Source organism: Oryctolagus cuniculus, chromosome 1 (assembly GCF_964237555.1).
Source record: "Oryctolagus cuniculus chromosome 1, mOryCun1.1, whole genome shotgun sequence".
Classification (NCBI taxonomy): Eukaryota; Metazoa; Chordata; class Mammalia; order Lagomorpha; family Leporidae; genus Oryctolagus; species Oryctolagus cuniculus.
The window spans coordinates 187,911,983-187,937,287 of record NC_091432.1 but is presented as its reverse complement, the minus strand read 5'-3'; the positions used below and the strand labels follow the sequence as shown (position 1 = coordinate 187,937,287).

At 37.1% G+C, this 25,305-nt stretch overlaps 1 long non-coding RNA gene and 1 pseudogene across 6 annotated transcripts in view; both read right to left on the bottom strand.

The window, feature by feature from the left end:
* LOC103346257 (uncharacterized) overlaps positions 1–25,305 on the bottom strand; it is a 1,098,305-nt gene that overhangs the window by 259,896 nt on the left and 813,104 nt on the right. The window lies entirely within an intron of this gene.
* Positions 981–15,018, bottom strand: LOC138846200 (thioredoxin domain-containing protein 9 pseudogene; annotated as a pseudogene).

Below are 25,305 nucleotides of genomic sequence, written 5' to 3'. Positions count from 1 at the left end.
TTTTAAATTGCCTTTAAACCTGTTATTACCTTTTCACTGGCCACCCCTCACCAAAATTTGTGTCACAATACATATAAACTAAAACTAGCTACTAAAATATTTTGATATATTCATTTACCTTATTATATATGTATATTAACTTGGCTAAATATGTTTTCAATTCTTATTTTTGGACTCACCAGAATGAAAGCAAATACAATAGTTATGTACCTATTATTTAGAATATGAAAATCAAGTGTTATAATTTTTAAGAACTTCATTTAATAGGTAAGGAAATTGAAGAGGAAAATTGACAGAGCATCTTTTTGAGAACATGACAGTAATGATAATAGATCTTAAGTTCTATCCTTTATTGATTTTAGTGGGTACATCCTCACATATAAGGATATTTCAAAATTTACATGGCAAATGAAATTAAAAGATAAGTATATTCTGAAAGCCATAGATAGTTTTTTCATAATATGCATTTTCTATGAACATTTTGAAGACTCTTAAATATACAGAGAAAGACTATGAAAGTACTTCAGATGCACTTCTGAAGAGAAAAGATTATTTTCTGGGGAAAAAAGTGCTTGTGGAGGCAGATGTTGTGGCACAGCAGTTTAAGCCATTACTTGAGACACCCACATACTATGTCAGAGTGCCCATTTGAACCCTGGATATGTGTGCTCCCTATCCAGCTTCCTGCTAGTTAGCCTGGGAAGCAGAATAGTTTCCATACATACAGACACATAAATGTTAAGTATGTGAGATGATGGATGAGCCAACTGATTTGTAATGGGTTGTGTTATTAATTTGAATGTGATAATAACTTCATAACGTAAATGCAACAAATCATCACATTTATATCATACATATATAATTTTTGTGTGTCAATTATGTCAATAAATCTGAAAGAATCAAGTTTTTAGTTTTGATTGAAAAGTTCAAAGAAAGAGAGCAAATGAGAGATAAATCACCATTTCTTTTTTAATTGAGCTCTAATCTTCATCAGAGTCTGACTCATATTTCTTTCCTCCTCAGACTGTTTTCTTCCCCAGCTTTTTGAAGATTGTTCCAAATTTCTTTTGGCTCTAAAATGGTGGTGCCATTAAATTTCCATTGCAGTTAACAATATCAGAGCAACTGAGCTTGCATTCCAAAGTTTCTGTGGTAAAGTAATCTGAATTCACTAGGTCAGTAAATCCAACAACATAATCTTGTGTTTATCATCTTTTACCAGTGCCAGAATAGGACTGCGTTTGATAGGCAGTCACTCAGAAAGCAAAGCTGTTTTTTCCACATTCAGCTTCAAAAATTTGGTCTCAAGATATTTCTTGGAGAATATGTCTGTCTAGTATTTTACATGTGAGTGTGAACTCTCTATAGAACTGGCAAAGTACTGTTTTACTCTCCTTGACTTCTTGAAAACAGTGTCTCTCAGTAGGAATTTCTCTGTACCCCCATGTCCTTTAGCAAGTCATCATTGTTTGTGCTGTTTGAGCTTTCCTTAGTGCCTCAAGTCTGCAAACAAAGTGGACAGCTCTTCAGGGGCTGCTGTCCCTTCAGCACTAAATACTGGCATTTAGAACAATAAAAGCTAGTGCATCTGTTGACAGGTTTTCAAAAACCCTGGAAAAATCCAGTTGTCGCTGACGACCAAACTAGTGGAAGCACATGTGGATTCTGAAATTCAGAAACTGGATCAGATTATTGAGAGTGAACTGGAACACCTTAAATAAATTAGCATTTCTGAATCTTCTGTACCATATGCAATTGAGATGTAACATGTTCCTAAATATAGCTAAAGTGAATAAAAATATTGACAGGCAGGTGTTTCAATAGTTTCAATAAATATGTAGATGACAGACATATAAATGGATAAATGCTTCATATAATATTACCCATATCTTATATGGTAGCACTTTAGTATTTGAATACAAAACTTATTCAAAACTAGATTACACTAGGTGACACTGTAGATGTATATCCAAAGTAAAGATGATCTGAAAACAACTCTGGAAGGTGGTTATGTGTCCCTTTCCCTTCTGTTTAGTAACAGATTTCCAGGCTATGTAGTACAACCTACTTCCAGTTCACAGCGAAGCATTGTAAGCAAGTAACAATTACTGATAGAATAGCAATTATAGCAATTATAACCCACACGATTCATTACCTCTTTTAAAAGTGTTCTTTTGTTTTATAACTAAAAGAAAACAAAACCATGATTGGATACCCAGACTTGCATCACCAAAGCTGTAAATTCTTGAGTTATATTCTGAGCTACCATTTGGTGCTATGACTTGTGGGCTCTATTTATCTGTGTGCTGCTCTGTTTTGACTAAGGGAACAAGGAGTGTTCCAGACAAACAGCTTGTCTGCAAGCTTACTTTGTTCTTTGAAAGCACAAACTTACTTTTTTTGGCCATGTTTTTAAAACCATATCAATTCTGACTTTAAATTTGAAACTAACAAATTTTCAGAACTTTTTTTTTCTTACTTCTTATTGTTAGTGCAATAAAATGCTCCATCTCCAAGAAAAACACAAATATGAGGCCTTCCAAATACCTAATTTTTAAAACTTTTAAATAAATCAATACCATATGGATTTTCTTTCCCTTACAATATATGTTTTAAGAAATCTCTAGAAGAAAATGTGTTGCATTTTTACCTAAAACAAAATCTGTCAAGAAATGCTTTCAGTTGCTCAGTATACTGCACTTTCTTCACTCTCCAGGTATCCAATAACTCTTTTTGCCCTACTATAAATCATCTGTTAAAGATGGATGAGTGCTCCAGATTAGAGGAAGTTTGTCAGCTGTAAAGACAAGAAGCCTACAACTACCGTTACTTTTTCTGAATAAAGTTTCTAAAATACTACAGAGAAGACACTTGGATGCAAATCAATGGATAATACACTGTTTTGATTTTTTTAAGATTGATTTACAAGGGCTGGTGCTGTGGCATAGCAGGTAAAACTGCTGCTTGCCATGCCAGCATCCCATAAGGGCACCAGTTCAAGTCCTGGCTCCTACACTTTCCAATCCATCTGCCTGTTAATGTGCCTGAGAAAGCAGAGGAAGGTGGGCCAAGTGCTGGGTCCCCTGCATCCACATGGGAGACCCAGAAGAAGCTCCAGGCTCCTGCCTCTCCCCCTCTCCCTCTGTAACTCTGCAATTCAAATAAATAAATAAATTGTTAAAAAAAATAAGATTGAGTCATTCATTTGAAAGACAGAGAACAGAAAGAGGGAAGGAGGGAGAGGGAGAAGGAGAGGGGAGGAGGGAGAGGGAAAGGGAGAGGGAGGACCTCTTCCATCTGCTGATTCACTCTCCAAATGTCCACAACAGATGGGGCTGGGTCAGTCTGAAGCTAGGAGCTGGAACCAATATGCGATGCCAGCATCAGAGGCAGTGGCCTTACCTTATATGCCACAACACTGCCTCCTGTTTTGATATTTTAAAAGAATACAGAAAGTATGTTAATTTATCACACTTTCCTTAGGTGTTCATCATAAATTCAAGTAGGATGGAAAACCAGGAATACAGCAGTATGTGATTATTTTTTACTTTTTTTTTTATTTTTGACAGGCAGAGTGGACAGTGAGAGAGAGAGACAGAGAGAAAGGTCTTCCTTTTGCCGTTGGTTCACCCTCCAATGGCCGCCGTGGCCGGCGTGCTGCGGCTGGTGCACCGCGCTGATCCGATGGCCAGGTACTTATCCTGGTCTCCCACGGGGTGCAGGGCCCAAGGACTTGGGCCATCCTCCACTGCACTCCCTGGCCACAGTAGAGAGCTGGCCTGGAAGAGGGGCAACCGGGACAGAATCCGGCACCCCGACTGGGACTAGCACCGGGTGTGCCGGCGCCGCAAGGTGGAGGATTAGCCTAGTGAGCCGCGGCGCCGGCCCAGCAGTATGTGATCTTGATGAAGTTCTTCTATACTCCATTTCTTTATTGGTTGTATAAAGACAATGTGGATTGTGTTGATGGCATGTTTCCTGGTTGTGTCTTCCTACTGTAGTGCCCTACATTATGAATTTCCATTGAAAAATAAAACTGTATTTGTATTTACCATGGTTATGTATTTTATTTATTTCCATTTTATTCAATAAATTTTCCATTAATTAAAAATATTTAAGAAATCATCTCCCATTGGTGGAAAAATCTAGTACTGGGGGTAGGGAATAAAATCTTAAAGAGTAATAACAAGCCTGGAGTTTTAATCTTGTTCCTCTAGGCATGATTTTTTTTTTTTTTTTTGACAGGCAGAGTGGACAGTGAGAGAGAGAGACAGAGAGAAAGGTCTTCCTTTTGCCGTTGGTTCACCCTCCAATGGCCGCCACGGCCGGCGCGCTGCGGCCGGCGCACCGCGCTGATCCGATGGCAGGAGCCAGGAGCCAGGTGCTTTTCCTGGTCTCCCATGGGGTGCAGGGCCCAAGCACCTGGGCCATCCTCCACTGCACTCCCTGGCCACAGCAGAGAGCTGGCCTGGAAGAGGGGCAACCGGGACAGAATCTGGCGCCCCAACCGGGACTAGAACCTGGTGTGCCGGCGCCACTAGGCAGAGGATTAGCCTAGTGAGCCGAGGCGCCGGCCTCTAGGCATGATTTTTAAGATTTTGTTATCTCATGATTTACTAGGTTCATTAAACAAATCTTATCTGTATTTGAATTTTTGGATTTTTCTTTATTTGAATAGCAGAAATAAGGGGGAAGGAGAGGTAGGGATGTTTCTTATTCACTGGATCCTCCCCAAATGTCCATCAACAGCTGGGCTGGACCAGAATGATATCTGGAGCCTAGACATCAATGCAGGTCTCTCAAATGGGTCGAAGGGAACCAAATACTTGAGCAATCAAATGCTGCTTCCCAGGGGGTGCATTAGCAGGAAATAGAATGGAGAATCAAGCTGGGACTTGAACCCAGACATCCTCACATGAGATACAAACACCTCAAGTCCTCAAGTAGCAGCTTAACTGGCATCACCAAATTCCTGTCTCCAACTCAATTTAATTTAATTTAATTTAATCAAAAATTAATGGAAAACACTTTAGCACAGAAGCCAGCATGTGGCTTAATGAGTTAAACCACCACTTCTGAAGCAAGCATCCTACATCAGAATTTTTACCCAGTTTCCTGCTATTGCACAAGGGAAGGCAGAAGTAAATTGTCCAAGTACTCAGGCCCCCTAACACACAATTAAAGACTTATATGATGTTTTTGATTCCTGGCTTCGACCTGACAAAGACTTGGCTGTTGTGGGCATTTAGGGAGTGATCTCTTTCTTGGACTCTCCCTCTCTGTTTTTCTTCCTTTCAAATAAATAACAAAATTATTAAAAATTAAGACCCTTATAACATAAGGTAGAAAATTACTCATTATTAAATGGTATCTATTTATTATTATTTTTAGGAGGAGAATGGGTTTTACTTATTTTTTTTGTTTTTTTTTTAATTTTATTTAAGGTATACAAATTTCATGTATTTCATGTATACAAATTTAGGAACATAATAATACTTCTCATCATAACCTACCAACTGGCCATGCTCCCATCCTTCATCCTCCTTCTTCTATTCCTTTTCTTAATTTATCCAATGAACTACTTTCAGTTTATTTTATGCTAATCAGATGAACCCAACACTAAGTAAAGAGTCAGGGGCTGGCACTGTGGCGTACTGAATGAACCTGCCACCTGTAGTGCAGGCATCCCAGATGGGCATCAATTCAAGTTAAGTCCCGGCTGCTCCACTTCTGATCCAGCTTTCTGTTATGGCCTGTGAAAACAGTGGAGGATTGCCCAAGTACTTGGGTCCTGCTTCTGCATGGGAGACCCAGGAGAAGATCCTGGCTCTTTGTTTCGGATCAGTGCAGCTTTGGCCATTGCAGCCATCTGGGGAGTTAACCAGCAGATGGAAAAACACTCTCTCTTTCTCTTTCTCTCTCTCTCTCTCTGCCTCTGCCTCTCTGTAACTCTGCCTTTCAAATAAATAAATTAATCTTTAAAAAATATGAGTTCAAAAAATCATAAAAAAATGTTCCTCAACAGTAGAGAAAGGGGCTGTAAATAATCATCGAAACTCAATGTCAATTTCCTTCCTAAACATTATATTTTTGATACTCTAATGGTTACCATAGATCAGGGAAAACATATGGTATTTGTCTTTGGGGAACTGGTTTATTTCACTAAGTATACTGGCTTCCAGTTGCAACCATTTTGCTGCAAAAGAAAGGATTCCATTATTTGTTTCTGCTGGGTAGTATTCCATAATGTATATATGCCATAATTTATTGATCCAGTCATCAGTTAATGGACAACTGGGTTGATTCTATATTTTAGCTATTGTGGATTGAGCTGTAATAAACATGGGGGTACAGATAACTCTTCCATATGCTGATTTCATTTTCATTGGGTACATTCCTAGGATTGGAAATGCTGAGTAATAAGGTATATCTATTTTCAGATTTCTGAGGAATATCCATACTGTCTTCCATAATAGCTGTACTACTTCACATTCCCACCTACAGTGGATTAAGGTACCTTTTTCTCCACATCCTCACCAGCAATTATTGCTTGTTGATTTCTGTCTGACAGCCATTCTAACTGGGATGATGTGAAACATCATTATGATTTTGATTTGCATTTCTTTGATGGCTAGTAATCCTGAGCATTTTTTCATTTCCTCTAAAAAATATCTGTTCAAGTCTGTTGCCAATTTGTTCACTGATTGTTTGTTTCATTGTTTTTGAGTTTCTTGAGCTCTTTATATATTCTGGATGTTAACCCTTTATTAGTTGCATAGTTTACAAATATTTTGTCCCATTCTGTTGGTTGCCTCTTCACTTTGCTGAGTACTTCTTTTGCAGTACAGAAGCTTCTCATTTGATGTAATCCCATTTGTCAATTTTGGATTTGATTGCCTATGTTTCTGGGGTCTTTTCCAATAAGTCTTTTCCTAGTATCTTGCCAGTATCTTTTGCCAGTATCTTACAGAGTTTCCCCAATGTTCTCCTCTAGTAATTTGATGTGATCAGGTCATAGATTCAGATCCATTATACATTTTGAGTTGATCTTTGTATAAGGAGTAAGGTAGAGGTATTGTTTTATACTACTGTATGTGGAGATACAATTTTCCCAGCACCATTTGTTGAAGAGACCGTCCTTTCTCCAGGGATTGAGTTTAGCTCCTTTGTCAAAGATTATTTGGTTGTAGATGTGTGAATTGACTTCTGGAGTTTCTGTTCTTTTCCATTGCTCTACATGTCTATTTTCATGCCAGTACCAGGATGTTTGTACTAGAAGTGTCCTGTAGTATGTATTGAAATCTGGTGTTAAGATTCCTCTGGCTTTGTTTTTGTTGTACATGATTGCTTTAGTCATTCCAGGTGTAGTTATTAATTATTAATGTTAATTTATAGCTGTTGTTTTTATTTCATTTACAAACTACTTTTCTGGTGAAATGAAATGCTCCTATGCTGAAGTCATCTAACATTGCATTAAGGTATCAATATAGCACAATAAAAGTTTATATTATGGAAAAAGCAATGAAGATCATCTGCTGCAAATTTTTCATTATATGGGAAAGGCAGATGAGAATCAAAAGTGATAAAGTTTGTAACTCATTTCCCTCACACATAGTACAAAATGGGCACAGTGGGTGTAAGAATGGTGTGCCTTTTGGATGAATTTGTCTTTTAGAGTAGTCCACATGAGGCTGCAGACTGTCAGGAATTTACAAGCTTTACTTCTTCTACAGATAATGACTGGTTTTCTGAGCACTTTAGTCCAAGAGCCACCAACATGTTTTCTTAAATTCTCCCAAATATACACATTATAACAACACTAGCAATAGTGTGCTTCTACCTTAATTCTGACTCTTCAAACTTGCTACTTTTTAAAAGATATATGCATGTATGTGTGTATTTAAAATGCAGAATGACAAAGAGAGACAGAGTGAGTGAGAAAGAGATGTCTTCCATGACCACCATTGCCTAAGCTATGCCAAACCAAAGCAAAGATCCCAGAACTCCATCTGAGTCTTCCACATAGGTGGCAGGCAACCAAGCACTAGGGCCATCTTCTACTGTTTCCCAGATGCATTAGCAGGAAGCTAGATTGGAAAGCTGAAAGCCCAGTGGCCAGGATTCAAACTAGCATTGTAATATGGAGTGTGGGCATCACAAGCAATGGTTTAACCACCTTTGCCACAACACCAGGCCCAAATTACTGTTTGTATGCATGAGAACCATCTGCTCCCATAGATAATTGCTACAGGAGAACTCACAGGAGAAGCAGAGAAATTAGAGTCTTAAATCCTATCAAAGGATGCTGAAGTTCTTCAGTCCTCTGATCCTGTTATATCATATGCATAACTAAATATTCTGAGTAACATCTACAACAACAACTCCTTCTCTGTTCCTGCAGCTGCTAACTCTTACTAGAAGTTCCATTTCTACTGCTCAGCAGAAAGGAGTATTGCATTCGTTGCCCACCAGTGGTTCATGATGTTTGCACTGAAGATGGCAGTGTCTTTTTTTAGTACAGGTAGGTACTCACACTCAAGGAGTTATGGTAGCAGGTAGCTTTCAAATTGAAGGCTCTCCTACCAAACAATTCACCAGTTCAGCTATTGAAATTTACTAACATCTCATTTATGACCAGCTAATTATGGTCAGCTTAATAACTTTACTAGCTCCTATATTTTGTGAATTTCACTTTTGGATTCAGAAATGAGTCCCTTGGTGCTACACCACAACACATTCTGAATGAAGCCCTGAGTTCAGAATTGTCTCTCTCCAACTCTGACTCTGTTTAAATTCTGCTGTCAGAATGCTCTTTCCCATAGCAAGAATCTTTTCCTGGAACTTTGTCTTCTTCCTCATGCGGACTATCACTATTTAATACACCAGTGTATATTTAAACTCAAACCTAATTATAGTTGAGGTATAAGATTTACCTCTTAATAAGTGTAGCATCCTCACATTAGGGTGCTGCATATAGCGACATTGCTTAACCCACTCTTTATGTAGAAAAGTCAGAAATCAATCACAATAAATTGTCCTCACCAATATTATCAATGCTAACATCATCATAAGGTTACACTGATAACATAAAGAAATGTTTAGCTATGTCCCTTATATTTAAAATTCAGTATCTATTTTTACAGATGGAAGTCCAACTCATTTCTCTCCACTTTGTCTAACTCTTCTGAGTTCTACATTTTTTCTTCTCTTCCCTGGTGTCACTGGTACCTTCCAATTTAGTAAACCAGTGAATTTAATTAATGAGCTTTCACTCTTCCTTCCAGATCATTAACAAAGGCATTAAATAAAAACAGTCTTAACACCTTTCCCTGCATCTTCCCACTGGCTACTGCCTCCCACCTGTGCACACTGCTATACATTATCACCATTAATTTAAAATTCTTTAGCCAAAAGCAGTCACAGCTGGGCCCATCCGTGTGATTTTTTTAAAAATAGACAGTAAATGCATTAGTGAATCTCTATACTTTTGGTAATTTATCCAAGGATAGAATATGAAAATGGAGAAAATATATCTTATACATCATTATGAATGACTTGTTTCATCAATTAAATACTAAGAAAAAAATATTATAGAAAAATATCTTTTAGCTGTCTTCTGTTTGTCAAATTTTTGTTAATGTTTACTTATTTATTTGAAAGCCAGATTGGCAGAGAGAAAGGGAAAGAGGGAGAAATAAATAGATCTTCCAATCACTGGTTCACTCTCCAAAACATCTACAACAGCTAGGCCAAGGCCAGTCTCATGTCAGAAGCTAGTAAGTCTATCAGGTCTCCCATGAACATAAAACAAATACAGGTATTTGAACCATCATCTGACATCTCCCAGGTGCATTAGTAGGAAGCTGCATGGACAGCATGGACATAGGTAGGTCTGGAACAAGTCCCAGATTGTGACCTAATCTTCTGTGTCATAAATCCTGCTCCTTCTTGTCAAATCTTAAACTGAACTCTCCATATTCGATTTTTCCTCTTCTCAATACCTTAATATTGGCATTCCTTCATATTTTCCCATTTCAAATTCAATCCTAGGAAAGGATTTTGAAGAATCACTCTATTTTTATTCTTTAAATATTTGGTGCCTATTATATATATATATATACATATTCCTATTTTTCCAAAAAAAATGTATATACTATGTACTTTCCTAGGCATTGGTCTTACAAAAGTGAGCAAGAGGCAAAACAACCATTACCAGAATAAATAGTTCTCTAAAAATAAACTAAGCTTGTAAACAGATAAAGATGTGACATTCAGGTGGTAACACATGCCATAAAGAATACTAAACATGTTTAAGAAATACAGGGAGTGTCAGGCTGGGGAAGGGAGTTATTATCAAATATTGTGGATAAAAAGGTCTTCATTGATTAAGTGACTTTTAAGCATAGAATCAAAGGAAGTAAAAAATATAAGCCATGTGGCTACTGGGGAAACAACATACCAGTGAGAGGAATAGAAAAGTGCTAACGTCCTAAACCTGAACATGAGTAAGTTCAAGCAAGAGCAAGTTGACCAGCATGAAAAGAGGGAACTCAATCAGCAGATGAGTGCTAGAAGAGAAGGCTGAAAAAATTAACAGGAGGCTCAGATTATAAAAGAATTTCTAAGCCATGCTATGGATTTATTGTTTTCCAGATTGAGACAGAAACCCATTTTTAGTAAAGGAGCACTAATGACATGACATGAAAACAGTGTTCTTCATTATTTGTAGAAGAATCACCTTAAAATCATATTAACATGCAAAGGCTGATTCAGCGAGTCTACAGTGTAAGCCCCCAAATCCTAAGTTCTGAAATGCCTCTCTGGTCATGCTAGTATTTTTTCAGTAGACTTCTTCTTGGGTAGCAAAACCCTTCATATATGGTTCTCAAAAGGTGTGGTCCCCAAATCAAAGCAAAACATTTTTTTTATTTTTTTACTTATTTGAGAGAGACAATCTTCTATCCATTGGCTAATCCCCCAAAGGCCCACAACAGTGAGACTGGGCCATTTCAAAGCCAGTAGCCTAAAACTCAATCTGAGTCTCCCACATGGGTGGCAAGGACTTGAACATTGGAGCCATCACAAGCTACTCCTCAAGATGTGCATTAGCAGGAAGCTGGAACAGAAGTTGAGTAGCCAAAACTCAAATCAGGCACTCCTATATGGCACATGGACATCTTAACCACCACACCAGATGCTTTTACCAGAAATGTATGCTTTAACAAGAATTCCAGAGTTTCTCATAAATGGTAAAATTTGAGAGTCATATTTTATATATATAACCTATTAAGAAAACACTGTAGGAAGGCAAAGATAGAAACAAGGAGATCAGTTACAAATGATTGTGATAGGATAAGACAAAATGTGACTTAAGGCAGGAATTTTTGTTTGGTGGATGTGACAAAAAGGGGCTCAATTTTGGAAATATTTTGAAAATGAAGTAGAACACAAGACGTATATGAGACTAAAAGAAATCAAGGGTCCCCCTGAGATCATTGTTTCAGTAATTGAAAGTGTGGAGTTACCATTGACTGTCAACTAGAATGCTGTAGTAGAAATGGAATGAACACAAGAGAAAATCAGGAATCTTGTTTGAATCTCTTTAAGTCTGAGATGCATTCTAGACATATCCAAATAGAATATGGGCTTTTGGAAAAGTGACTGCAGGAATTAGGGGAGAGGGTTACAGACAAGAGATAGAATCAATAGCTTGACTGGAGAATTGATAGCATTATAGGTATGAGAATGAATAAGATCATCTGGATAGTTAATGCAGCTAGAGAAGACTTGGGGCCCAACTACTGTGAGCTCCAGAGCATTCCAACTTTAGATGTCTGATAGGTGTGGAATAACAGCATAGGACCTCAGCAGGACCATTCCAGCAAGTAGGAGGATAAATCAAGGAAGATGAATGAAGCTGGCACTGTGGAAGCTGGGACAATCTTCTTGAAGGAGGCCGCAAGGTATTTGACTAAGGCAATGTCTCTAAATTTTGCATGTTAGATGGAAAGGTAAGAGATTCGGGCCAATAGACAGAGGTCCTGAAATGATATCACATAGAATAGCCCATGACTACATTCAGACATCTCTTTTGTTTTATATTTTAACATGTATATTAAACATGAAGGAAAATGATGAGACCTATCTACATCTGTTCCTACAGTACTGTCCATTCAGAGGAAGTTAGTCCTATGTGTCCTCATTTTTATGTACATATTAAGAAAATGAATGATAGGATATACCAATCACAATGAATCTGTACTTAAAATCTGCATCTTATCTAGATTCACCATACAGATCCCACCCTCTCTGTACTTGCCTTTGTCCTATTCACTGTTTGCTCTCTGTAGCACTAGACAGTAAGTAAATGCATGCTTTAAACTGTTGAACTGATAAACTAAAAACGTTTGCTTTTGAAACTATCACTATTTGTAGGAATACATTTTTATATAGTATCATTGATTGTATAAAGATATAATCTATATCTAAAAATGCTTTCAAGTAATAAAATTTTTCACATGTATTGTGAAACCTGCAACCATCCCCATGATATAAGTTAGGCAAGTAACATTATCACTACCTTATAGCTGAGAAAAATAAGTTTCAAGGTCAGACAGGTAGTTAATGAGAAAACTGAGGCTAGAGTCTAGGGTCCCTTGGGCCCTGTGCCAGGACACTCCCCATCATGCTCCACCGCTTCAGGTCTGCTGCATAAAAATGGAAAACCAAGTCCCAAATTGGCATGATTTTCTCCTAAATAATCAACAAACATGATTTGAAATCTGTTCTCATTTTACGATATCACTTTTACATCAAACTAACATGATGCAATTTACAGTATTTGAAGCTACAGATTTAAGGAAATACTATTCATTTTATTATACATCTACATAATCATAATTAATTATATCAGTATGGAGGAACAGTTCTAGCCAATTTGCCACCTCACAGGGGTGTTGTAAAGATTAATTAGAATTAATTAGATGTATTAGTTGAAGGCAAAAGCATTATAAAAGTGCTAAGTGTTGTTATCGTTTCTCTTCAAGAAGAGTTTTGAGTCAAAAAAGCAATCATTGGTCAGCAACATATTTCTTGAAAGCTATTCATGCTATACATTTAGGATGTGTTCTTAAAGAAGAAAGTAAACAGCAATCTCTTTGGTAATGATCAAATTCAGTGAACAGAAATAAACTTGATAAGATTAATAAACTAAAAATTGTAGTTTCATTTAGTTGAAGGAGATTATTGGCAAGGTATTTATTTTATTATTATTTCCTCCATCTCTAATATGCAAACATTTAGTTCATAGAATTATTTTAAGTATATATTTTTCACAATGTATACCAAAAATCATACAGTAATGATACCAAAAATCTCATTTGACAAAATCTCTATCTGCAAGAGAAATGATAATTTTGTTCACATTGGGCATCATTTAAGATGTAAGCAGTTTCCCTGAATATGGTTATGTTAAAATAGCTTTCATTTCAAAATGTCAAAACTTATCAAAAACATTTAGCATGACTGTAGATATCCCAGTTACTGATAAGGAACTCACTTTCATATACCACATTTCTTAATTCGTGTCAGTCCCATTCAAGGCAAATCCATGTAAATCTTTTCACATATCTCCTTTTCTTTGGCTAAATTTGTTTTGAATTCTACTTGCCTTAGTTATCTGTGAGAATTCATTTTAAACGTGTATTTGATGAAAAATAGATCAATGCTAGTGATTGTAGGGTAGTAATACTAACAAATTTTGAGGTAAATTTTATTAATATCATAGCTCTAAGAGAATATCATTTCAAACATATTCTAAATGTCCAATCCCATGCACAACTGATATGGAAGCATAATGGATTTTATAGGGTATAGCAAATTCAAAGGACCAGAATTAAGAGCCATACTGGGCAAAGAGTCATACATTTTGCTGGTGTCAGAACCCACATTTAGTCCACCAACTCATCAAGCTCTATGAAAAACTAATCAATGGTGAATTAATTTGTTTAATGGATTTTGAAGAAATGGTTTGGTGACAGATATTTTCATCTTCTGATTACTTCTGAAAGGCAAACCAGAATAATTTTAATGAAATATTAAAAGTATTCTCTAATTTCATCCTCTTAACATAATTGCTTCATTATGATATTTCTGGAAAAGGCAGCACCAGTGTTTCTAAATAGAGATTGAAATCCACTTCTAGGTTGGTGAAATTTGTATCACAAAAAATACTGAAATAGAATGAGGGTTTGCATATAGATCTCTATCAGATATAAAGAAATGATGTAGAAAAAGATCATTTCTCTTCCTATTTTTTGTTTTCTTATCTTTCATGTGTAAAAGCAAGAGGTAGTGGAAAAATCATAAACCGTGTAATTATTTAATCTCATAATCAAAGTGGAGCGCTACTTCTTACTGATTTTATAACTTTAAACATTGACTCTCAGAGCTTCAGTTTCTGGGTCTTTAAAGGACAATAATAAAACTCACCTTACAGGTTGATCTGACAATGATATAATAGGTGCAAACTTTCTATTAACATATGGCACAGAGTAGGTGGCTAGCATGAACTAGCCAGTACTGTTAATTAGTATTGTCTTCATGAGAAGTGAAGCCAACTTAAGGCTCCGTTAGTTTCAGAGCATGAAAGCATTTCTCTAAGAAACCATTTATCAGTGGGCATCATTGGTTATTCAATTAAATATAAATACACAAGTTTGAGACAAAAGTGAATATTTAAGCAGGAACAGAGAATTACTGTAAATGAACCAGGCAAATGTTTAACAGGAAATACATTTACTCTTTCCTATAATGCTGTCAGCCAGCTTCAAATAGATTACAGGATTATTTGAGTTCTGGATGAATCATTATTCAACACCTTTTTCTTGATTAGTGTATTTATAAGCTTAATGCAGCATTTGTAGGCAATGAACCCAGAGAAAGGTTTAAAGACATCTTCAGTCGCTAACCTTCAATGCCATCTATTTCTCTATTCGATGTCTGTGGCTTCAGCATCATGGATCCCTTACTGTATGGCAAAACTAAAATATTTAATCTGTATATGATGCTATCTTCTACTTATTTACTACATTTTTTTTTCAAAAAACAACACTTACTGTAGCAAAACAGAGTATGCATTTTCAGCATGTTTCTCCATTTAAGGTATTTAATGAAGTAATTGGATCCCTACCAAATAGATATAGTCATCCTTAGGCTCATCCATATTCCAAGATTCTTACAACATGGTGACTCTACATCCATATCTTTTCTGAGGCTCTTATTTTTCTTATGTATCTTCCAGTACTCTATTTTTAGTTCATGCTGGAAAAAAGTGATAGAATGTATTCCCCAGTCAAGTGCCCAGAGTCTATTTCCTTACCTTAACAACTCCTCTTCTTGACTTCTCTTTGTCAAGCAGCATTATCACCATTTAACCAATCATTCAAGCCATATCTGGTTGATGTGACTCCTTCCTCCAGTAGTAGTCACTGAAGTAGACCATTTCTAAATCCTATTTTGAGTATCTCTTGAATCTATCCCATTCTGTGGCCTCATCATATTGGATCCTCATCATATCTTACCTATATTATTTAAGATCTTTTAACTGATTTGCTTTACCTTCCTTCAAATTGGTTAAGTAAATCCCTCTTTTGTGAACGTGAATACAACCTTGGTATAGTGTTTCACAATGTGAATTTTGGATTTTGGCTCTATATATTATTAAAAGTTATAACATGAAAGGGCATTTTTTTGTCAAGTAAGTTTGATTTTTTTAAAAAAATGTGATACTATATAAGAGGGTGATTCTTTATTCTCAGGCTAAATATAAAATTCAAGAGATTAATGTGAATTTTTCTTAATACAGCAAAAGTTTTCGAGGAAATTTTGAGTGAGTGTGTCATTTGACATGTAAATGGGAATCATAGTTCAACTCAAATTATTAATATTTTATGAAACATACTTTTAGAATTGTTGAAAAATACTGATACACTCTTGGGCCACACTAATTACATATTATAATTACCCTGGCATTATTTTTTTCCTTTATTTCTTCATCACATGTTATTTTTTTTATTTGACAGGTAGAGATTTAGACAGAGAGAGAGAGAGACAGAGAGAAAGGTCTTCCTTCCATTGGTTCACCCCCAAAATGGCCACTATGGCTGGCGCTGCACCAGTCCAAAGCCAGGAGCCAGGTGCTTCTTCCTGGTCTCCCATGTGGGTACAGGGCCCAAGCACTGGGGCCATCCTCCACTGCCTTCCCAGGCCACAGCACAGAGCTGGACTGGAAGAGGAGCAACCAGGACTAGAACCCAGCACCCATAAGGGATGCCGGCATGCACTGCAGATGGAGGATTAACCTACTGAGCCACAGCACCTGCCCCCTATCACATGTTATTTCTATATTGGCTTCTCTATAACCAGAGAGTAAGTATATACACGGGAGTTTTATTTCTTACATTTTACGACAATACCTTCCTTAAAATCAGATAGCTGTTCCCACAGAAAGCTTACACACACTAAAATGATTGAGAAAGGGAGGTAAAGAGGAGAGGGCATAGAGGTGCAGCAGGCTAGGCTCCTGCTTGGGATGCCCAAATCCTATATGGTTTGGGTTGTGGCTACTCTGCTTTCAACACAGCTTCCTTCTAACAAGTGTGGGAAGTAGTGGGATGGTGATCCAAGTATTTGTGTTCTACCTCCCATGTGGGAGACCCTGATGGAGTTCCTGATTCCTAGTGTCAGGCTAGTTTAGCCCCAAATATGATTATTTGAGAAATGAACAAACAAATTAAAGATGTGTCTCTCTCCTTTGTTCTCCCTTTTTTTTTTTTTTTTTTTTTTTTTTTTTTTTTTTTTGACAGGCAGAGTGGACAGTGAGAGAGAGAGACAGAGAAAAAGGTCTTCCTTTTGCCGTTGGTTCACCCTCCAATGGCCTCCGCGGCCGGCGCACCGCGCTGATCCGATGGCAGGAGCCAGGAGCCAGGTGCTTTTCCTGGTCTCCCATGGGGTGCAGGGCCCAAGCACTTGGGCCATCCTCCACTGCACTCCCTGGCCACAGCAGAGAGCTGGCCTGGAAGAGGGGCAACCGGGACAGAATCCGGCGCCCCGACCGGGACTAGAACCCGGTGTGCCGGCACCGCTAGGCGGAGGATTAGCCTAGTGAGCCGCGGCGCCGGCTTCTTTTCTTCTATTTCTCTGTCAGTCTGCTCTTCAAAAAAAAATAAGAATAAAGCTTTTTAAAAGATTAAAGAATCCTGGAATTCTAAAATAAAAATACGCTGTTTAAACATAAATATGATTAACAAATATATATTTACATATCTTACATGAAAAAACGAATGAGAAATGTAAAAGTTAAATTAAGTATCTCTTTCTCCTGATGATCAACAGACATAAAAACCAAAAATATAATATTACTGAGTCAAAAATGGGAGTTAATGTAAGAAATATAATTAAATTCAATTACACCTAGGCAAATAATGTATAGCATGGCTCAAATTGATGCCAAGAACTGCAAGACACTTTAAAAAGACACATCATTAATATCTCCCAAACTGTTCTTAGTTTCCCCTCATATTATTCAAACACATGGATTGCGAGTGCCAATAAAAGGAATGTGGAAGAAGTCAGGAATTCATTTTGCTACCACAGGAAGACCCAGAGCATCAGGAAAATATCCAACCTCTGAGGACAGAGGGATATAGGTTTAATTGTCTATTCTGCTATTTTACCTATTGTCTAACTTTAGTATATCTGTAGACCCCTTTAAGTTCAGTTTCCTTGGCACTAATGAGAAAGCAATATAGATTTTGCCTGATTTATGTAAAGCAATAAATTAAATAACTCAGCATAGTAACCTATACATAATGTTACTCAGTAAAATATTATTTTCGTGGCTTTGAACAGTCTGGTATCTCGATCTCAGCAAGAAATAGGAAAGAAGAAGAGAAAGAGAAAGAGAGAGAGAGAGAAAGAGAGAGAGAGAGAGGAAGAGGAAGAAACATACAGCAGCAGTAATCTTTTTTTATTAAGATTTTATTTATTATTTGAAAGACAGAGTTACAGACAGTGAAAGGAAGAGACAGAGAAAAAGATCTTCCAACCAGTGGTCCACTCCCCAAATGACCGCAAGGGCTGGATCGGTGCTGATCTGAACCCAGGAACCAGGAGCCAGGAACTTCCTCTGGGTCTCCCACATGGGTGCAGGGGCCCAAGCATCTGGGCCATATTCCATGCTTTCCTAGGCCACAGCAGAGAGCTTAATCGGAAAAGGAACAGCCAGGACTAGAACCATCACCCATATTGGATGTGGGCGCTGCTGATGGAGGATAAACCTACCTAGCCACAGCAGTAATCTTAACATACCTTCCTGCCAATTATTAGACGTTTTCTTAAAGCCATTCTCTTTTTTTTCAGAAATGTAATAAAAAATAAACTCTTCTTTAATTATTAGGCTGTTTAGAATATCTATGACTATATTTATGCCTTGAATATATTATTAATCCAGCAAATAAAATCTTAAACAAAAATATTATCTTCAAAACTATTAGAGTCATGCCATAATATTTATTTTAAGAGAATAATTACATTTGACTGATCATCCAAAAGATAAAAAAGCATTTTTTTTTCTGTCTTAAAACTAATAGTATCATTGTCAGTGGGACTAAAAAATCTGATGGTGTTCTGCTGATTAAGGTAAAAAACAATCTAATACCACATAATTAACCATTTACCTATTAACATTAATGAAGAATTAAACAGTGAAGCATATTAAACAATTGATTAAGGCCCAGGTGATACAAGACTTAAAAAATAATTTAAAAAACAATGAAGGTCATATCAGTTTTCTGGGAAGAACATGGGTTTTGCACCAGATAGAACTGTTTACTTGCTGCTTCCTGGCCCATACCCTGGTTATGAGAGCTGAACCAAATTTGAGCCTCATCTTTCACAAATGCAAATTGTAGATGATGGAATTTAGTTTATCATCTTTTTGTGATTATTAAGTGAGATGATGTACTTAAAGTTACAATCAAAACATTGCACAGTAGAGGAGAGCCATTTAGTTATTATACCAAAAAAAAAAAAATTGGGACAGGGTAAACATAAAATATACCATTCAATATTTTAGGTAAAACATAAGGAAATAATGTGATTTATTATGCATGAAAATTACTTTCACATGCTTCCCAAATTTATCTTTCTGTAGGATTTTAGATTTGAAATAACATAGTTCATTCCTGCTTTTTCAATGCCCCAAATCTTAGACACAGCTGCCATTGAGATACAAGACTGACTCCATGTCCTTAGGAAAGATTTGATAAGTGACTTGTTTTTACCCAGGTGGTAAGTTCAATCTTTGACCTTTCTGGTCAGAAATATAATTAATTCCAGTTCTGACATTCCTTGTATATGTGCTATGTAACTCTGTCTACAGGCCTAAAGGAAGCACCACTATTTCACTTTATAGATTGAGGACAAGTAGTAGAGCACCTGCTGTTCTCCAATGAGCTCAAAGACCAGTTGCCTGATTACATATTAGTGTCCTCAGCAAGCATAGCTGGTGTGTGCTCTACCAATTAATAAAGCTACACACAGCATTTCATATTGTGAATATATGAGTATAGCTTTTTGAAATGCTTTTCCTACTTTCATCTTCTTTTTAGTATCTGTCTTTTAGGCATAGGAATCACCTTTTAAAACATTTTAATATTTTCTTTTGAATATGGTAAATGGTGGCTGCCTTATATAAATGATTTTTGAATTTTTACTTTATTCCTTGCTTTTAGAATGTAAGTTGCATTTATATTGCATGGATATTAGCCAGTAGGCAAACATTTACCTCAGAAATCTTGAAAATATGTGACTATAAATATCAGGAGAAGTGCTTCTTTTTGGAAATGTTAATACCTCCTTCTTGAGTACTTGGGAGAAAACTTGTGAGAAATAATTCGAATCTGAACTGCCCGTGATGAGGTGGAAGATTTAAGAAGACTTACATCTCTTTACAGATAAGTCAGTTAGGATATACTCTTTTTTTATTATTATTTTTATTTTTGACAGGCAGAGTGGATAGTGAGAGAGAGAGACAGAGAGAAAGGTCTTCCTTTTGCCGTTGGTTCACCCTCCAATGACCGCTGCAGCCGGTGCGCTGCGGCCTGTGCACCGCGCTGATCCAAAGACAGGAGCCAGGAGCCAGGTGCTTTTCCTGGTCTCCCATGGGGTGCAGGGCCCAAGCACTTGGGCCATTCTCCACTGCACTCCAGGGCCATAGCAGAGAGCTGGACTAGAAGAAGGGCAACCGGGACAGAATCCGGCGCCCCAACCAGGACCAAAATGCGGTGTGCTGGCGCCGCAGGCAGAGGATTAGCCTATTGAGCCACGGTGCCAGCCAGGAGATACTCTTAACATACAAAACTGTGGAGTTCTTTAAACTGCAAACTTGCTATTCTACATTATTAAGAATATTATGTTTGCTTCTTTGTCAAATACCAGGTAGGAAGTGATTGAAATAGATCATCAATGGTTAACAGAGTTGGTTTTGAAGCACTGAGAAAGTTTATGAAAAATTATGTACAAGTGATGTGTGATTATGTGGAAACAATATTAAGATTTTAATGTGCTAAAAGTTGATAAATTTAATATCATATTTAAATATTATTAAGTATAATATCTAAACTACTGAATGTTTCCATCAACCAATCTCCCCAGTCACCTTTATCTGCTTTTAATTTTATTTATTTAAAAGGGAAAGAGAGAGAAATGGAGACAGACAGATTTTTCCATCTATTACTTCAATCCTAAATGCCTGCAAAAGCTGGGACAGGCCAGGTTGAAGCTAGGAGCCCAGAACTCAATCTGAGTCTCCCACATGGGTGGCAGAGGCCCAGGTACTTGATCATCACCTGCTGTTTCCCAGGGTGCACATTAGTAGGAAGCTGGATTGGAAACAGAGCCAAGACTGTAGCCTAGAAACTCCAAGATGTGATGCGGGTGTCTGAAGCAGCATCTTAACTGCTGCTCCAAATGGCTACCCATCTCTGATATTTACTTAGCTTGATCATCTTTCTCTATGCTTCTGGGCTACCTAAGGATTTCTCATGCTGGTTTACTCAGCACTCCCTGCTGAGCAGAAACCTTCTAGGAATCCCAATGCTTTCCACCTGGCCACGATATGGATATGCATCTTTTCTCTTTCTTCTGCAGCAAGTTCAGGTGCCAAAGAGAGAAATGGACACATAAACTAATTTTCATTGTAAGTCAAGGGGGCTTGAATTATATATTGAAAGCACTAGGTTCCCTGGGGGAGGGGGGTTCCTCAAATTTTCATTAGTTTGCAGGAGGACACACAAAAGAAAGGAGTTCTTTCAAATGCTGAGAGTCATCTTGGATTTTCCATCTCCTTAGGCAACTGCTCACTAGTCTCCAACTATGTTGAGCTTTGTTCATTCCAACAAATCACTTCTGTTTTGCAGAATCCTAAGGTCTTGCTAATCATTGTTTAGAAAAGTATTCAAAACACTTCCAACTATCCTTTTTTCACATCAATGCTGTTCGAATACTATCATTTGAAGACTTGTTTGACCTATTATATATAATAGAAGTTTTTATAGTATATTCTCATATATATAAATGGTAGAAAAATATTCAGAAAATCAGAATACTAAATTGATGCTTAATACAATTTTCTTTCATAAGTATAAAGACCTACTAAGGGTAGATTAATCTACTAAGGGCAGATAATCCATTTTATTTAGTTATTTCCTCTTTCACATTACCAAAATTCATTTTCTCTGCCACAATCCTTTGTAGTAATGAAATTTATCAATAGCCTCTGATTTCTCTAGAAGCTTAATAGAATATTTTCTTCAGACATTTTACATTGAAATTAACCATTTGAGGTAGGTTTTAGTTCTGTGGGTCAATTCAGAGTCTCTAATATATTTACTTTTTGAATTTATATTGTATTCAATTTTACCCAAAATTGTTTAAAACTTAGTTGCTAGTTCTGTTCATAAACACAAGAGTACTTTACAGTCATACAGATAAATTAGGGAAAGTGAAGATAAATTCCTATTCCTTTTGTTCTTGCCCCTTTATTTCTCTGCTACCATATCTCTGTCTCTTCATGGTAACTGGCGTCAGTGTAACTGACAGACTACACCTGCTGGGCTAGCTGCCCACAACTATGTTGTGCAACAGTTTGACTCTGGGCCACGTTTGGCTGTAAACCCATATAAGCAGCTGGGGCCATGACTAAGTCAGTTGCTTGTGTATGTATGCGGACATGTTTCCAGCTGCCTTTGGATGTGTGGATGTGTGGGTATATGCGGATGTGTATAGATGTCTGTGTGTGTGTCTGACTACTGCAGTGGACACAGAGGCAGATATTTCACGTGGCCTCATGGCCACTGAGGGCAAGAGGCTCTTCCTTGTGCATTTCTTACCATCACTGTGAGTAACAGGGGAATAATCCCACAAATGGCTCTAAGTTGTTCTTGGACTTGTCAAAATCTGGATGTGCTTATCCTGGGTCCTAAACCCGGGACATACACTTCATTAAACAGATTCACAGAGATTAGAGATTGGTTTTCAGTTCATGCTATTCTAATGATGAAAGTCTTTCTGTGTTGATTTCCATAGTGCAGTTTAAATAGTAGAGAAATTAGGGATCCAGCAGGTGATAGTTCATCCCCTTCTCCTCATTGCTGGTTCAATAGAGTGATGATAGATAAATAACTGGTGTTCCAATTCCTATGGAGATGTCTCCTTTTTTATCTGTTTGGATTCATATATGTTAAAATAAGAGATAACAAGTTCCAGGACATGACAGTACTTTGCTCAAAGACAGAGCACATCATATGATCTCCTAACTCCAAATTTCATCCAAGAAACAGAGAGACACCCAACTAACAGATTGCAGAAATAAAAGGTCAAAGAATCTTCAAGTTGGTGTTTTTTGCAAGATTATTTTCTCTATTGAAGCTACATATTTTCCTTGTGTATTTGTTTCATCAAGGATGAATTTTTGTCCTTTCCTTTAAAAAAAAAAAAAAAGAAAGCTTTCTTTATACAAACCAATGAATTCTCTTCTGAGGTAGATAGGAAAAGATGTTTTATAACTTCTCTATGGAATCATTTTTATTCTCAAGTAAGTTGGAAATCTGATAGGCAATTTTAAGCAGATTTCACCTATTAACCTCCCATGGGTAAATCTACAAGCTCACCTTCTGTATTCTCTGTAGTACTATAGCTGAAGTTAGAATTCTTCTCTCTCTTGCCCTCTAGTGAATCTTGTCAATATAACATTGGTTATCATGCATCTATCAGAGAATGCATTTCATACAACTATTGTGTCTTTTGTTAGAGCTTTTTATTTATACACTGCCCATAGCATAGAAGGCCCCAAAAATCACTGAAGTGAAATGCAGAAAGAAAAGGTGAGACTGTTCAGATTAAAGATGCTGAATTTAGGGGGGGAAAGTTGTAATAAAAATAAGTTTGTGTTACTCTGTTTCTAGAAACACTGCAGCTACTTCAGAAAAAAAAAATTAAAATGAAAATCAGAACTACCTGTTTGGGTCCATGTGAAATGATGAATGAAAAGAACAGAGAAACAATTCATAGTGAACCAGGACCCTGCCTTCCCTTGTTGCTGTGTGTCCCACCACATCTACAAAAGACAAGTTACATCATGAAAATGCTATGTTTTCCTTAAGGGGAAAAATTCCTGTTCATATAATACATGAGTATTTTGAAGAGTATTTACTTTTGAATGAAGATGAACAAAATTATTGTCACAGATTCTTCTGGTTGTCTTTGACTTTCATGTATGTTATCTCTGTCCTTTTGAATTAAAATCAATAATCTATGGGCATTGCCAAAGTATGGATGCTCAATGACAAAGAGGTAGATTTTTTTTCCTTAATCAGTCTTTTAAAAAACACAAAAGATCAAAACCCTACTGCCAATTAAGATACTTAGTCTTTGTCTCATCTTATGTGTCCTAACCTAAATCAATAATTTATATCACACTTGGTTTACATTCTAAATTGCCTTAGTATGAATAAGATGAATGTGTTTTATATAATAAGCAATACAAACTCAAAACTAACATTAATAAAGAAAGTTGTCCTCACTTCAAGTAATTATGCTTTCAGCCATCCACAACATTGATTCTCCATAATCCCTCTCAATTCCTGAAAACAGCTAGACAAAGGTGGCGCAAAACACACACCACAGAATAGGTAATTCAGGTCAATGGGAGTTTCACTTCTTAATTACTTGGCCAATTTGATCAGAAGACAATTATAATTCTGATACTGAATGTCTTAAGTTATTGAAAATATTTTATTACTAAATTATATTAAGGGTAGCAGCATTTTCCTATAGCCTAAGACCAAGGTAATCATAATGCAAAGGATCTTGTGGCCATTTGGTATAAAAACATCCTTCCTTCAGTTCTCGGACTCTGAAGCAGTTAATTTAAATAACAACTTTCTCAAGAGCGGCTCAACTCAAAATAATCTAAATCGAGTTTCCTGTTCTAAACACTATAGAAACTTCAGACCAAACAACTGCTTGTTGTGAGAGGGTATCTTGTGTATCCTAGGATGTTCAGGAGCGTCTCTGAACTACAGCCCCTGCATTACTGTAGCACTTCCCCACTCCTCAGGCTGCGACAACCAAAAATCTCTCCAGACACTAACAGACATCCATGGGATTTAGGAAGTGGCAAAATCTCTCTCTGGTGGTTGAGAACCGCTGATTGAAGCAACATATTTATATTGGCCGGCGCCATGGCTCACTTGGCTAATCCTCCACCTGCGGTGCTGGCATCCCAGGTTCTAGTCCCAGTTGGGGCACCGGGTACTAGCCCCGGTTGCTCCTCTTCTAGTTCAGCTCTCTTCTGTGGCCCAGGAAGGCAGTGGAGGATGGCCCAAGTCCTTGGGTCCTGCACCCACATGGGAGACCAGGAGGAAGTACCTGGCTCCTGGCTTCGGATCGGCGCAGCGCTGGCCATAGTGGCCATTAGGGGAGTGAACCAATGGAAGGAAGACCTTTCTCTCTGTTTCTCTCTCACTGTCTAACTGCCTGGCAAAAAATAAAAAAAAAAATTATTTATGTTGATAACAAAAATTATAATAAAGGGACAGTGTTTTGGATAAATACTGCAGTCAGGTACACCGTTAGTCACTTTGCTTTTATTATATCTAATCCTATAAACAATAAAATAAGGGTTTGGTGCTAGTTTATAAGTAATCAACCTGGAGTATGAAAAGTAATTTCAGTATAATTTGG